The sequence below is a fragment of the Rhipicephalus microplus genome, chromosome 6 (assembly GCF_043290135.1).
Source record: "Rhipicephalus microplus isolate Deutch F79 chromosome 6, USDA_Rmic, whole genome shotgun sequence".
Classification (NCBI taxonomy): Eukaryota; Metazoa; Arthropoda; class Arachnida; order Ixodida; family Ixodidae; genus Rhipicephalus; species Rhipicephalus microplus.
The window spans coordinates 85489666-85504643 of record NC_134705.1 but is presented as its reverse complement, the minus strand read 5'-3'; the positions used below and the strand labels follow the sequence as shown (position 1 = coordinate 85504643).

At 57.5% G+C, this 14978-nt stretch overlaps 1 protein-coding gene and 2 pseudogenes across 1 annotated transcript in view; all 3 read right to left on the bottom strand.

Annotated features, from left to right (window-relative positions):
• The window catches only part of LOC119168652 (uncharacterized), a 293472-nt gene that overhangs the window by 249198 nt on the left and 29296 nt on the right, over positions 1-14978 (bottom strand). The window lies entirely within an intron of this gene.
• Positions 1062-1233, bottom strand: LOC142766228 (U2 spliceosomal RNA; annotated as a pseudogene).
• On the bottom strand, positions 9501-9672 carry LOC142766227 (U2 spliceosomal RNA; annotated as a pseudogene).

The following is a 14978-nucleotide window of genomic DNA, read 5'->3' as shown; positions in this document are numbered from 1 at the left end:
TGGTGCGTCCGTACGTCTAGTGCGCAATTTTCTTGGAACTTCCAGCAACTGGCAATTCCATTGAGGTGAGCGTGCGAGGATGTTCGTTGTAATTAACGAGAGCCAACGGTGGATGAGCTGGTATGAGATGGTGTTCAGAAATGAAGTGTTTGATCAACAAGGCGATGCCCGCCGTGGTGGTCTGATGGCCGTAAGGTACTCGGCTGCTGACCCGCAGGTGGTGGGATCGAATCCCGGCCGCGGCGGCTGCATTTCCCTGTGCTCAGATTAGGGTGCACGTGAAAGAACCCCAGGTGGTCGAAATTTTCCCATAATCATATGGTGGTTTTGGGACGTCAAACCCCAAAGGTCAGTGGACATAGGAAAAGCACATCGGGGCTTTGCCGCTCCACCGTACAGCAGGTGTGTGCGGAGTGGGTCGTGTGGCGTTCTTTGCGATTTTAATTTGTGATGGGGAATAGTGTAGATGCGTAGACGTGGCGAGAGCACGCGTCTTCAGGTTCAGACGCCGCGTGAAGATGTGAAATAAAAATGCCTTCGCTTGCCACTGCAACTGTAAACAGAAACACCAACCAAACCCCATTTTCTAGAGGCTTTTTTATTTTTCGTTGCGAAACGGGTGAATTCGAAAAGCGGAAATAGCTTGGCACATACATACACACTTCTACACACATACATACATACACATCGCACATGCATACACATCGTATACACACTTCTAGCTTTCCTCCGAAACAGTAATGATAATTTCCTCAATAGTTTTATTGATATGAGTAGGAATGTTAAAAAAAATAAGAAACTTGAGTATGTACGTGTGAACATAACAAAATAAAAGAGACCCTCCATATATGAAATACACACGGAAACATTTATTTTCCCAGAGCAATCGTAAGTGCAAACACAGCTAGCGCACTCCCTGCCCGCGAATACCGCGTCAGCCGGGGCGGCGTGCCGCCACCGTCTCGGACACTCGACGCACCCACGCCGTTTACCCCGGTATCATGGGTAAATCCGAACACTCCTTCTATCATTGAATTTATTGTCGAACTCACCCCGCAGGGGGTGAGTGGGCCGATCCCGGAGGTAGTGCAATACCGGGCCAACCCGTGGCGGAGGTGAAGCAAGCTTCAAGCACTCCGCCGCATCACAAAAATAAGTTTAATATCTTGGATCCAAATAGGATCCGTATCAGATATTAAGCTGATAAGAACAGATACTACAACAAAGAGAAGTTTATTTAGACTCTCAACACATTCGGCAACAGAACAGAAATATTTACAAATACTCAGCCAGGAATTCGGCTGTAATGACACTCAAAACAGCACTTGACCCAATTTGGGCACAAGAAGAACACAGCTGTATTGTACAGTAAATCATATAATATACAAAAACCTATTTACATAAACAATGGATACAGTGAAATGAAAGCACATGATCTATTACGTATTTACATGCCGAAAGGAAACTTTATACAAAGATAAGCGGCACTCCCGCAAACAAACATAAACACTACGGGGGGGGGGGGCGGTTAACAGGGGGGGGCCAGAAGAAACCTCGTGCATGGAGCACGCCTTAATATCAGTGTAACTACGACCGAGGGAAGGGCTACATGTCTGTGCTTGTGCTATAAGGGGGGGGGGGGGGTGGCCCCGCTTGGTTACAGAGTTGGGGGGGTAGTTAATAGGGGATTAGGGGGGACACTAATTTACCATTGCGCAGGAAGAAAAATCTGGTGTGCCAGCGCCGGAGGAAGGATTCCTCGCCACTAGCCTCCAACTCCTCCGAGAGGTGCGCCCACACCAATCGCTTGATTCGGCTCACTGTGGGGTACGCGGCTCTAACGGGCTTCCTCCTCGCTTCTGCTAGCGAACGGCGCTGCCATATCACAAAGAGAGTGAGGGCGAAGACCACTCGCGCGAAGGTGCCCTTGTTGCGTCTGTGGTTTGGCGGAGGGCGGATGCCGAAGCACTGCGCAATCATGCGCCATACGGGTCTCGCAGCAGGGCAGTTTAGGAGCGCGTGGTCTTGTGTTTCTGTCTCTCGGCAGTTCGGGCAGCGGGCGTCGGGAACGATACCGAAATGGTGTAACCTTTGCCTCGTGGGGAGGACGTTCCACGCCCGTTTCCAAAGGAAGTCTTGGACCTCGCGGGGGGTGTCTCGACTGAACGTGGCGATTTCTCGCATCGCTCGCCTGGCACGTCGCTTGTCGTCTTCGTCGAGCTGGTGGGCCGTGAGTGTCTCGACCAGTCTGGCTGGCGGGTCGGACTCGATCTCGCATCCAGGGACCTCCTTTGCGAGCATACGCATAGTCGCTGCCGCCACCCTATAAAAGGGGGAGGGCGACTCGGCCAAGGGTCCGGAGTGGCCACCCGCTTCAAGCCAGTCGTTGCCCGCGCTGCTCCAGTAGAGGAGTAAACCCCTGCCCGCATAGTCGCTCTTCTGCGCTAGCGCACGGGCGGTCTTCAAGGCGAGGATCTTGCTCGTGGTCTGGACATGGGGGAGGCCAAGTCCTCCCTCGCTCGGTGCGAGCTGCAGAAGGTGGCGCTTGACTGGCGGGGGGTTGCCATCCCACATAAAAGCTGTTATGAGCTGGTTGAGGTGGTTCGCAATTCTGGTGGGCATGGTGGTCACTCGGCTAACGTGGGAGGCGAGGGCGCAGATGCTGGTCTTCACCGCTACGGCTTTGTCACGCAGGGTAAGGTCGGAGAGCTTGGCGCGTTCAATAAGTAGGTGGGCCCTGTCTATCACTCTACGCCAGGTGGATGCCGCCACACCCTCGCAGGTGAATAGCACTCCCAGGACTTTCACAGCAGAGACAGCCTCGATCGTCCCAATAGCCTCAGCCGGAAAAGGGCCAAAGAGCAAGGCCTTACTCTTGGCTTCGTTTAGCCTTGCTCCCGATGCGGCGGCATAGGTGCTGAATACCTGGCGGAAGCGAACGAGACTGCGTGCATCTCTTAGAAAGAGTGAGAGGTCGTCCGCGAAGGCCAGGATCTTCAACTCCTCCAGGCCCGTTAGTGGCAGGCCCCTGATGCGTTCATCGCTGGCCACAGATGTTATGAGTGGCTCGATGGAAAGGACGAAAAGGGTCGGGCCTAACGGGCACCCCTGCCTGATACCTCTTGTGTACGGGAAAGAGTCGGTCGTGGCACCGTTCACAGCTACGCAGCACTGCAGGTCCTGGTAAAGAAGCGCGATGACCGCGACGAACTCTTCCGGGAAACCAAACTCGGCCAGCGTTCCAAGCAGGTAGGAGTGCCTCACCCTGTCAAAGGCCTTAGCCTGGTCCAGGGAGAGGAAGGCCCCAGCGACTCGCTTGTAGGAGGCATACTCGAACACATCCCTGGTCAACGTTAGGTTGGTGTACATAGAGCGGCCAGGGACAGCGCAGGACTGGTGCGGAGCGATCAAGTCCGGCAGGAAAACCTTCGTTCTGTTGTTTACTATGGCCGCCACGATCTTATAATCTACATTAAGTAGGGTGATCGGGCGCCAAGATGACGGGTCGTTCGGGGGCGCACCGTCTTTAAGGATCAGGACGATCCGTCCCGCACCGAAGGAGGCCGGCTTTGCACGCTCCCCCAGTACCAGGTTGACGATATGCAGAAGGGGGGCGCCAAGGACGTCAAAAAAGGTCATGTAGAACCCCGCTGTCAGGCCATCGATGCCTGGCGCCGAGTTGGGCGACATTGACCTGATTGCCTGGCGGAGTTCGTCGAGTGAAGCGGGAGCGCATAGGGTCTCGCATTCGTCGACTTCGAGGCGTCGGAGGTTCTTGAATAAGGCCTTGTCGAGGGCGGGGTCGGGCTGCACTTCGCTCGGGTCGGGTTCGCTAAAGGCCACCTTGAAGTGGTCGCGAAATGTGGCCTCGATCTCTACCGGGTCTGAAGTAAGTGTGCCGTCGGGGCGCAACACTTCCGAGATGCGCAGCGACCCGTTCCCACTGACCTCGCGCAAGTCCGCGTCCGACGGATCGCCCGGGACGGCTCGCGCCGCTCGGGTTCCCTTGGCGGTCGCACTGAGCAGCCTGTCGTGTTGGACCATGAGTGAGTCCAAGTAGTCGCGAGTGCAAGTCGTGAGAGCGTCAGCACTTTGGATAATCCGGATTCTGCGTAGGATCTCATTCAGTCTTGCTGTTAAACGCTTCTTCCGTGCGCTACCCTCCTGCTGCAGGAGTTCCCGCCACGTCGCCTTCAGGTCGTCCCAATCGGCCGGGGATGCGCAGGGGGAAGCCAGGAGCGAACTTTCCAGCCGAGACCTAATGCGCGCGACGCACTCATCGTCTTGCAAGATCACGGGGTCGAGGCGCCAGGCTGCGTCGCGCCGCCGGGCACCCGGCTTCGCTTTCACGGTTACTACCACTGGGGCGTGGTCCGATGACTTCACCAGGGTGTTCGGCAGAGCGAGGACCTCGCACGAGATGACAAGGGGAAGCAGCATGTCTGGGACATAAATGCGGTCTAGCCGGCTCTCTGTGTGTCTTGACGTGCGGGTTGGTACAAAGTCATCACCGTGGTGGTGGACCCAGGCGTCCGTGAGCATGAGGTGTCGTAGAATCTTGGTGAGCTCCTTGGCGTGGTAGGATGAGCCACCGCGCCCCGGGCCTCTTACATCCCTCGTGGTGTCGACGACGCAGTTAAAGTCGCCGAGGACCACGTGGGGAAGGGGCTCGAGAAGGTAAGCGTGCAGGTCCCGGAAGAACCGATTGGTGTCCGAACGCGTGACGGGTGCGTAGACGTTAGTGAATCGAAACTTCCTCCCGTCGATAAATAAGTCGAGTAGGAGGGTTCGTCCGTCTGCTCCGAACACGCAATGCGCCTTTTCCCGGTAACGGCCCGAGACGAAAATCACGCCGACGCCACACGCCTTGGCATTCGTCAGGGAAAAAAACCCTTCGACCTGACAGTTACGACGGAAAAGGGTCACGTCGAGAGGGGTCCTAAAGTTGGCTTCCTGCACGAACAGAAGGTCGATGCCCTGGTTCTTGGCGAACGACACCACAGCGCTTTGCTTGACTCGGTTGCGAAACCCGCGAACGTTCCAAGTTGCAAATCGCAGTGGCGTCATCGGCTAGCGTGACGTAACGACAGACGGAGTGCGGAGGGGGAAAGGAGGAAGCAGCGCGCGCCGGCGCTACGGAGAGGGGGAAACATACGGCGCCGAAAGAAAGGAGGAGGCTGCGAGAGAGCGGGTGAGGAGAGGGAAGCTACGCAGCCGGCGAGGGCAGAGATCGGGCGCATACTCAATGTTGGGGGCCAGCAGGTTTGGGGGGGGGCTCCCCTTTGCCGGCGCTGTTTGTGTCGAGCTTCTTCGCTTTTGCGTGCGGGGGAGCATCGCTGTCGCTGCTCCGCCCTTCAGGCCCGGGTCGGCGCTGCCTTGGCTCCTTGCTAGGAGTCCTGTGGCGGGCGGTCTCAACGTCGTCTTTCCGCCTTCGGGAGCGCGAGCGGGTTCGCTGCTCGCGGCCGGGTGCCGATTGGTCCGCCGTCGTATTTGGGCGTAGCGCTGAGGGAACGGAGGGAGGGAGAAGGGTGGTCCTGTCGCCGTCTCGATCGCCGGGAAGCATGTAAAACCCGCGGCTTACTATGGGTACCTCGTCCCGGGCGGGGTCTTGGGCTTGGGGTTTCAGGTCCTCGGGGGTCACTGGGGCCAGCGCGTTCGCGGGTGCTTTCGGGTCGGGGGAACTTGCCGCATCCAGCACAGGGGCATCGGGCGACGCTTCCGGTGCAACAGGCAAACTTTGGCAAACAACCTCGCCCAGCGGGTGTGCGGGTGACGCGAGGGGTGACGATGGAGTCGACACGGTTCCAAAATCGCTCGATTCCGTGTCGGAGGATGAGGCGGGCGCGGTAGAAGCCTTCATCCGCGTCTCCTCCACCGTTGCGGTCAAGGTGGTAGTTCCGCCGCTGTCTGTGACCTGGTCAGAGCTCGTATCGCGCTCCTCAGAAAGGGGGCCCTTCGTAGTCGTGGGGGATGACGACTTGGGCGAGAGCACCTGCAGGCGCGAGGAGGAGCCAACTGCCCTTGGTGAAGCGGGGCTGCGTAACTGGGAAGGGGCTGTAGCGCGGTCAGGCAAGGAAGGGAAACCGCGGGCTGCCGACGCGTAAGAGCGCCTGCGGAAGCACTCCGCGGTACCGTGCTGACCACCGCAGCGCTTACATTCTGCACTACAACCCTCCGTCTCGTGGCCGAAAGAGCTACATCGTTTACAATAGGCGGTGGTACACGCGGTTGCCATATGCCCAGACTCGCCACAGCGCGCGCACACGCGCCGCATCCCCCGGTATTCGCACATTACTCTGTGCCCAGCGATTGTCAAAAAGTTAGGAACGGGGCGGCTCATTTCTATCTTAACTAACCTGACCCCGTTCAACTTAGTCTGGCGAGAGGGTAAGGTGGCAAAGGAGATGCTCTTAACCTTGCCAAACTGGGCTAAAGCGTTACTGAGGACCTCGTCGGGCAGGAAAGCCGGATAACGGTAGACGTTCACGTACGTCACCGGCGGCCCGACTGCCTCTACCGGCACCTTCACGCTGTTAACTTCGAACCCCTCTGCCACCATTAGCCTCGTCGCCTGACTGGCGTTCCGCGTGCACACTAGGAATTTTGCTCCCCCCATGTGCTGGAGCACAAACACACTGTCGTCACCGGCGGTTCTTTCGACCGCGTCAATCAAATCGTCAACAGAAACGTCGCCCTCGGGCGCCGAGAACATAAAACAATTCTCCCTTACCGGGAGCTCAAATGGCATGGCCATGCTGGTAGGCGGATCCCGCAAGCTGCCGGGGGGGGCGAGGCTCTGGGACGACTCGTGACGTGCAGACGAGCTGCACACTGGTATGCGGCGGCTCAGCCGAGGCGGGGGCCGCTTAAGGTCTGGTGGTGGCAGGGGTCGCAGCTAGGAGCTCCGGGGCAGCAGGGGCGGACCGGGGGCCTGGCTTGACCTGGCATGTAGAGGGTCTCCGGGCGGGAAGGCCCGAAACCCAAGGGTGGCAGCCGCGTGCACGAGGCGGCGGCGGCGAAGGGCTTGCACTGGCTTTGGAACTCGACTCCGAGAGGGCCCGGGGGCCGACGCCGACGTGACGTGACCCCGGGACTCGCGCGAGGACTCGTAGAGACAGCTAACTCGACACTTTGATCTTAGCCAAAAGGCCGAGAAGCGATGCAATTCATTAGCACGTAATTAAAATCCATTCTTTCACACCTCGTACTTAGTTCTGGCCAAAAGCCGGGCAAACAGTAGCAAAGCAATTCCGACGTCCACCCATGCACAACCAGCATTGTGCACCGACAGCGGCAGCGCTGGCTTCACGGCATTGCTTTTATCCCCAGTCCGCTTGAAGTTTCTAGTTTCGCTTACAAACATGTTAAAACTGAAACCTTCTTTTTCCCAGAGGTCGAAGCCACGCGTGCTTGCTTGCATGCGTACTCTCTATGCGCCCATGACGTCACACCAAATGCTTGCCGGCGAACATTATCAGCCATGTCGCGAGGGATGCTACAGCACTTGTTTTAAAAACTGATGCATAGTGTACATGTCCAACTCGAGCACCAAAGTCTGGAAGGAAAAAAAAAAAAAAAAAAATGACTGCGCAAAATGTGAATACGTCACCCATCCAACATGGCTTCTACGCCGGCTGCCCAAGCAACGCCTCTGCAACGACGCCCACAATCATCGGCAAAAAGGTGGTGCCTTTGGCTGCTTCAGCACGCTCAACATATGCCTTGCAAGTTCCGACGTGGCGGAACACCGCACCGAGGTCGACGAAGGTCCTGCCGTGAAAGGCAGACCCGGGAATGCGTGCGAAACGTCTACCGCGTGGGTTGTGAAGCCGGTGAATGAAGGATCATGTGGCAGAGGGTGACGGAACGTGAGTGTGCGACTTGCCGCTGCGATGTCGTTCAAGCGTTCAACGGGCCGGCAGGTTCTGTCTGTCGTGGTCGAAAACGTCCGAGTCAAAGTTTTGCTGATTCCGAGGGGTAGGAGTGCTATGGTGGCGTGTACGAGGCGCTGGTGCGGCGCTCCGTCGATCGTGCCGGACGGACATGAGGCGGCCGAAGGCGGTCGTCAAGTGGTCGCGGAAATCAGTGGAGAAGTACTCGCCTGCGCTTTTCGTCGAAGACTCGCGACAGACGGTCTTCGGGAGACACGGGTGGTTGCACAAATGCGACCGTGCGTCAACGTGCAGCCATATTCGTGGATTATTTCGCCCCATTACGATAGCTTCGTCACTGCGCTCGCTGGTGTTGCTTGTTTTTGTTGACCTTCACTTGTGGCTCACACCCACTGTGGGGGATTGGCTGGTTTGTTGTTCTGCTTCTTCGACTTCTACATACTCGGCTTAGTGAAGCTGTGAGGAGTGACGAGTGGGTACGGAGGCAAAGCGCGCCCGGGGCGTGATCTCACGCGTCCTGGGGTCCACGTCGCTTCAGGTACGTGCGTGGTGCGTCCGTACGTCTAGTGCGCAATTTTCTTGGAACTTCCAGCAACTGGCAATTCCATTGAGGTGAGCGTGCGAGGATGTTCGTTGTAATTAACGAGAGCCAACGGTGGATGAGCTGGTATGAGATGGTGTTCAGAAATGAAGTGTTTGATCAACAAGGCGATGCCCGCCGTGGTGGTCTGATGGCCGTAAGGTACTCGGCTGCTGACCCGCAGGTGGTGGGATCGAATCCCGGCCGCGGCGGCTGCATTTCCCTGTGCTCAGATTAGGGTGCACGTGAAAGAACCCCAGGTGGTCGAAATTTTCCCATAATCATATGGTGGTTTTGGGACGTCAAACCCCAAAGGTCAGTGGACATAGGAAAAGCACATCGGGGCTTTGCCGCTCCACCGTACAGCAGGTGTGTGCGGAGTGGGTCGTGTGGCGTTCTTTGCGATTTTAATTTGTGATGGGGAATAGTGTAGATGCGTAGACGTGGCGAGAGCACGCGTCTTCAGGTTCAGACGCCGCGTGAAGATGTGAAATAAAAATGCCTTCGCTTGCCACTGCAACTGTAAACAGAAACACCAACCAAACCCCATTTTCTAGAGGCTTTTTTATTTTTCGTTGCGAAACGGGTGAATTCGAAAAGCGGAAATAGCTTGGCACATACATACACACTTCTACACACATACATACATACACATCGCACATGCATACACATCGTATACACACTTCTAGCTTTCCTCCGAAACAGTAATGATAATTTCCTCAATAGTTTTATTGATATGAGTAGGAATGTTAAAAAAAATAAGAAACTTGAGTATGTACGTGTGAACATAACAAAATAAAAGAGACCCTCCATATATGAAATACACACGGAAACATTTATTTTCCCAGAGCAATCGTAAGTGCAAACACAGCTAGCGCACTCCCTGCCCGCGAATACCGCGTCAGCCGGGGCGGCGTGCCGCCACCGTCTCGGACACTCGACGCACCCACGCCGTTTACCCCGGTATCATGGGTAAATCCGAACACTCCTTCTATCATTGAATTTATTGTCGAACTCACCCCGCAGGGGGTGAGTGGGCCGATCCCGGAGGTAGTGCAATACCGGGCCAACCCGTGGCGGAGGTGAAGCAAGCTTCAAGCACTCCGCCGCATCACAAAAATAAGTTTAATATCTTGGATCCAAATAGGATCCGTATCAGATATTAAGCTGATAAGAACAGATACTACAACAAAGAGAAGTTTATTTAGACTCTCAACACATTCGGCAACAGAACAGAAATATTTACAAATACCCAGCCAGGAATTCGGCTGTAATGACACTCAAGACAGCACTTGACCCAATTTGGGCACAAGAAGAACACAGTTGTATTGTACAGTAAATCATATAATATACAAAACCTATTTACATAGACAATGGATACAGTGAAATGAAAGCACATGATCTATTACGTATTTACATGCCGAAAAGAAACTTTATACAAAGATAAGCGGCGCTCCCGCAAACAAACATAAACACTACGGGGGGGGGGGGGGGGGCGGTTAACAGGGGGGGCCAGAAGATACCTCGTGCATGGAGCACGCCTTAATATCAGTGTAACTACGACCGAGGGAAGGGCTACATGTCTGTGCTTGTGCTATAAGGGGGGGGGGGGGTGGCCCCGCTTGGTTACAGAGTTGGGGGGTAGTTAATAGGGGATTAGGGGGGACACTAATTTACCATTGCGCAGGAAGAAAAATCTGGTGTGCCAGCGCCGGAGGAAGGATTCCTCGCCACTAGCCTCCAACTCCTCCGAGAGGTGCGCCCACACCAATCGCTTGATTCGGCTCACTGTGGGGTACGCGGCTCTAACGGGCTTCCTCCTCGCTTCTGCTAGCGAACGGCGCTGCCATATCACAAAGAGAGTGAGGGCGAAGACCACTCGCGCGAAGGTGCCCTTGTTGCGTCTGTGGTTTGGCGGAGGGCGGATGCCGAAGCACTGCGCAATCATGCGCCATACGGGTCTCGCAGCAGGGCAGTTTAGGAGCGCGTGGTCTTGTGTTTCTGTCTCTCGGCAGTTCGGGCAGCGGGCGTCGGGAACGATACCGAAATGGTGTAACCTTTGCCTCGTGGGGAGGACGTTCCACGCCCGTTTCCAAAGGAAGTCTTGGACCTCACGGGGGGTGTCTCGGCTGAACGTAGCGATTTCTCGCATCGCTCGCCTAGCACGTCGCTTGTCGTCTTCGTCGAGCTGGTGGGCCGTGAGTGTCTCGACCAGTCTGGCTGGCGGGTCGGACTCGATCTCGCATCCAGGGACCTCCTTTGCGAGCATACGCATAGTCGCTGCCGCCACCCTATAAAAGGGGGAGGGCGACTCGGCAAAGGGTCCGGAGTGACCACCCGCTTCAAGCCAGTCGTTGCCCACGCTGCTCCAGTAGAGGAGTAAACCCCTGCCCGCATAGTCGCTCTTCTGCGCTAGCGCACGGGCGGTCTTCAAGGCGAGGATCTTGCTCGTGGTCTGGACATGGGGGAGGCCAAGTCCTCCCTCGCTCGGTGCGAGCTGCAGAAGGTGGCGCTTGACTGGCGGGGGGTTGCCATCCCACATAAAAGCTGTTATGAGCTGGTTGAGGTGGTTCGCAATTCTGGTGGGCATGGTGGTCACTCGGCTAACGTGGGAGGCGAGGGCGCAGATGCTGGTCTTCACCGCTACGGCTTTGTCACGCAGGGTAAGGTCGGAGAGCTTGGCGCGTTCAATAAGTAGGTGGGCCCTGTCTATCACTCTACGCCAGGTGGATGCCGCCACACCCTCGCAGGTGAATAGCACTCCCAGGACTTTCACAGCAGAGACAGCCTCGATCGTCCCAATAGCCTCAGCCGGAAAAGGGCCAAAGAGCAAGGCCTTACTCTTGGCTTCGTTTAGCCTTGCTCCCGATGCGGCGGCATAGGTGCTGAATACCTGGCGGAAGCGAACGAGACTGCGTGCATCTCTTAGAAAGAGTGAGAGGTCGTCCGCGAAGGCCAGGATCTTCAACTCCTCCAGGCCCGTTAGTGGCAGGCCCCTGATGCGTTCGTCGCTGGCCACAGATGTTATGAGTGGCTCGATGGAAAGGACGAAAAGGGTCGGGCCTAACGGGCACCCCTGCCTGATACCTCTTGTGTACGGGAAAGAGTCGGTCGTGGCACCGTTCACAGCTACGCAGCACTGCAGGTCCTGGTAAAGAAGCGCGATGACCGCGACGAACTCTTCCGGGAAACCAAACTCGGCCAGCGTTCCAAGCAGGTAGGAGTGCCTCACCCTGTCAAAGGCCTTAGCCTGGTCCAGGGAGAGGAAGGCCCCAGCGACTCGCTTGTAGGAGGCATACTCGAACACGTCCCTGGTCAACGTTAGGTTGGTGTACATAGAGCGGCCAGGGACAGCGCAGGACTGGTGCGGAGCGATCAAGTCCGGCAGGAAAACCTTCGTTCTGTTGTTTACTATGGCCGCCACGATCTTATAATCTACATTAAGTAGGGTGATCGGGCGCCAAGATGACGGGTCGTTCGGGGGCGCACCGTCTTTAAGGATCAGGACGATCCGTCCCGCACCGAAGGAGGCCGGCTTTGCACGCTCCCCCAGTACCAGGTTGACGATATGCAGAAGGGGGGGGCCAAGGACGTCAAAAAAGGTCATGTAGAACCCCGCTGTCAGGCCATCGATGCCTGGCGCCGAGTTGGGCGACATTGACCTGATTGCCTGGCGGAGTTCGTCGAGTGAAGCGGGAGCGCATAGGGTCTCGCATTCGTCGACTTCGAGGCGTCGGAGGTTCTTGAATAAGGCCTTGTCGAGGGCGGGGTCGGGCTGCACTTCGCTCGGGTCGGGTTCGCTAAAGGCCACCTTGAAGTGGTCGCGAAATGTGGCCTCAATCTCTGCCGGGTCTGAAGTAAGTGTGCCGTCGGGGCGCAACACTTCCGAGATGCGCAGCGACCCGTTCCCACTGACCTCGCGCAAGTCCGCGTCCGACGGATCGCCCGGGACGGCTCGCGCCGCTCGGGTTCCCTTGGCAGTCGCACTGAGCAGCCTGTCGTGTTGGACCATGAGTGAGTCCAAGTAGTCGCGAGTGCAAGTCGTGAGAGCGTCAGCACTTTGGATGATCCGGATTCTGCGTAGAATCTCATTCAGTCTTGCTGTTAAACGCTTCTTCCGTGCGCTACCCTCCTGCTGCAGGAGTTCCCGCCACGTCGCCTTCAGGTCGTCCCAATCGGCCGGGGATGCGCAGGGGGAAGCCAGGAGCGAACTTTCCAGCCGAGACCTAATGCGCGCGACGCACTCATCGTCTTGCAAGATCACGGGGTCGAGGCGCCAGGCTGCGTCACGCCGCCGGGCACCCGGCTTCGCTTTCACGGTTACTACCACTGGGGCGTGGTCCGATGACTTCACCAGGGTGTTCGGCAGAGCGAGGACCTCGCACGAGATGACAAGGGGAAGTAGCATGTCTGGAACATAAATGCGGTCTAGCCGGCTCTCTGTGTGTCTTGACGTGCGGGTTGGTACAAAGTCATCACCGTGGTGGTGGACCCAGGCGTCCGTGAGCATGAGGTGTCGTAGAATCTTGGTGAGCTCCTTGGCGTGGTAGGATGAGCCACCGCGCCCCGGGCCTCTTACATCCCTCGTGGTGTCGACGACGCAGTTAAAGTCGCCGAGGACCACGTGGGGAAGGGGCTCGAGAAGGTAGGCGTGCAGGTCCCGGAAGAACCGATTGGTGTCCGAACGCGTGACGGGTGCGTAGACGTTAGTGAATCGAAACTTCCTCCCGTCGATAAATAAGTCGAGTAGGAGGGTTCGTCCGTCTGCTCCGAACACGCAATGCGCCTTTTCCCGGTAACGGCCCGAGACGAAAATCACGCCGACGCCACACGCCTTGGCATTCGTCAGGGAAAAAAACCCTTCGACCTGACAGTTACGACGGAAAAGGGTCACGTCGAGAGGGGTCCTAAAGTTGGCTTCCTGCACGAACAGAAGGTCGATGCCCTGGTTCTTGGCGAACGACACCACAGCGCTTTGCTTGACTCGGTTGCGAAACCCGCGAACGTTCCAAGTTGCAAATCGCAGTGGCGTCATCGGCTAGCGTGACGTAACGACAGACGGAGTGCGGAGGGGGAAAGGAGGAAGCAGCGCGCGCCGGCGCTACGGAGAGGGGGAAACATACGGCGCCGAAAGAAAGGAGGAGGCTGCGAGAGAGCGGGTGAGGAGAGGGAAGCTACGCAGCCGGCGAGGGCAGAGATCGGGCGCATACTCAATGTTGGGGGCCAGCAGGTTTGGGGGGGGGCTCCCCTTTGCCGGCGCTGTTTGTGTCGAGCTTCTTCGCTTTTGCGTGCGGGGGAGCATCGCTGTCGCTGCTCCGCCCTTCAGGCCCGGGTCGGCGCTGCCTTGGCTCCTTGCTAGGAGTCCTGTGGCGGGCGGTCTCAACGTCGTCTTTCCGCCTTCGGGAGCGCGAGCGGGTTCGCTGCTCGCGGCCGGGTGCCGATTGGTCCGCCGTCGTATTTGGGCGTAGCGCTGAGGGAACGGAGGGAGGGAGAAGGGTGGTCCTGTCGCCGTCACGATCGCCGGGAAGCATGTAAAACCCGCGGCTTACTATGGGTACCTCGTCCCGGGCGGGGTCTTGGGCTTGGGGTTTCAGGTCCTCGGGGGTCACTGGGGCCAGCGCGTTCGCGGGTGCTTTCGGGTCGGGGGAACTTGCCGCATCCAGCACAGGGGCATCGGGCGACGCTTCCGGTGCAACAGGCAAACTTTGGCAAACAACCTCGCCCAGCGGGTGTGCGGGTGACGCGAGGGGTGACGATGGAGTCGACACGGTTTCAAAATCGCTCGATTCCGTGTCGGAGGATGAGGCGGGCGCGGTAGAAGCCTTCATCCGCGTCTCCTCCACCGTTGCGGTCAAGGTGGTAGTTCCGCCGCTGTCTGTGACCTGGTCAGAGCTCGTATCGCGCTCCTCAGAAAGGGGGGCCTTCGTAGTCGTGGGGGATGACGACTTGGGCGAGAGCACCTGCAGGCGCGAGGAGGAGCCAACTGCCCTTGGTGAAGCGGGGCTGCGTAACTGGGAAGGGGCTGTAGCGCGGTCAGGCAAGGAAGGGAAACCGCGGGCTGCCGACGCGTAAGAGCGCCTGCGGAAGCACTCCGCGGTACCGTGCTGACCACCGCAGCGCTTACATTCTGCACTACAACCCTCCGTCTCGTGGCCGAAAGTGCTACATCGTTTACAATAGGCGGTGGTACACGCGGTTGCCATATGCCCAGACTCGCCACAGCGCGCGCACACGCGCCGCATCCCCCGGTATTCGCACATTACCCTGTGCCCGGCGATTGTCAAAAAGTTAGGAACGGGGCGGCTCATTTCTATCTTAACTAACCTGACCCCGTTCAACTTAGTCTGGCGAGAGGGTAAGGTGGCAAAGGAGATGCTCTTAACCTTGCCAAACTGGGCTAAAGCGTTACTGAGGACCTCGTCGGGCAGGAAAGCCGGATAACGGTAGACGTTCACGTACGTCACCGGCGGCCCGACTGCCTCTACCGGCACCTTCACGCTGTTAAC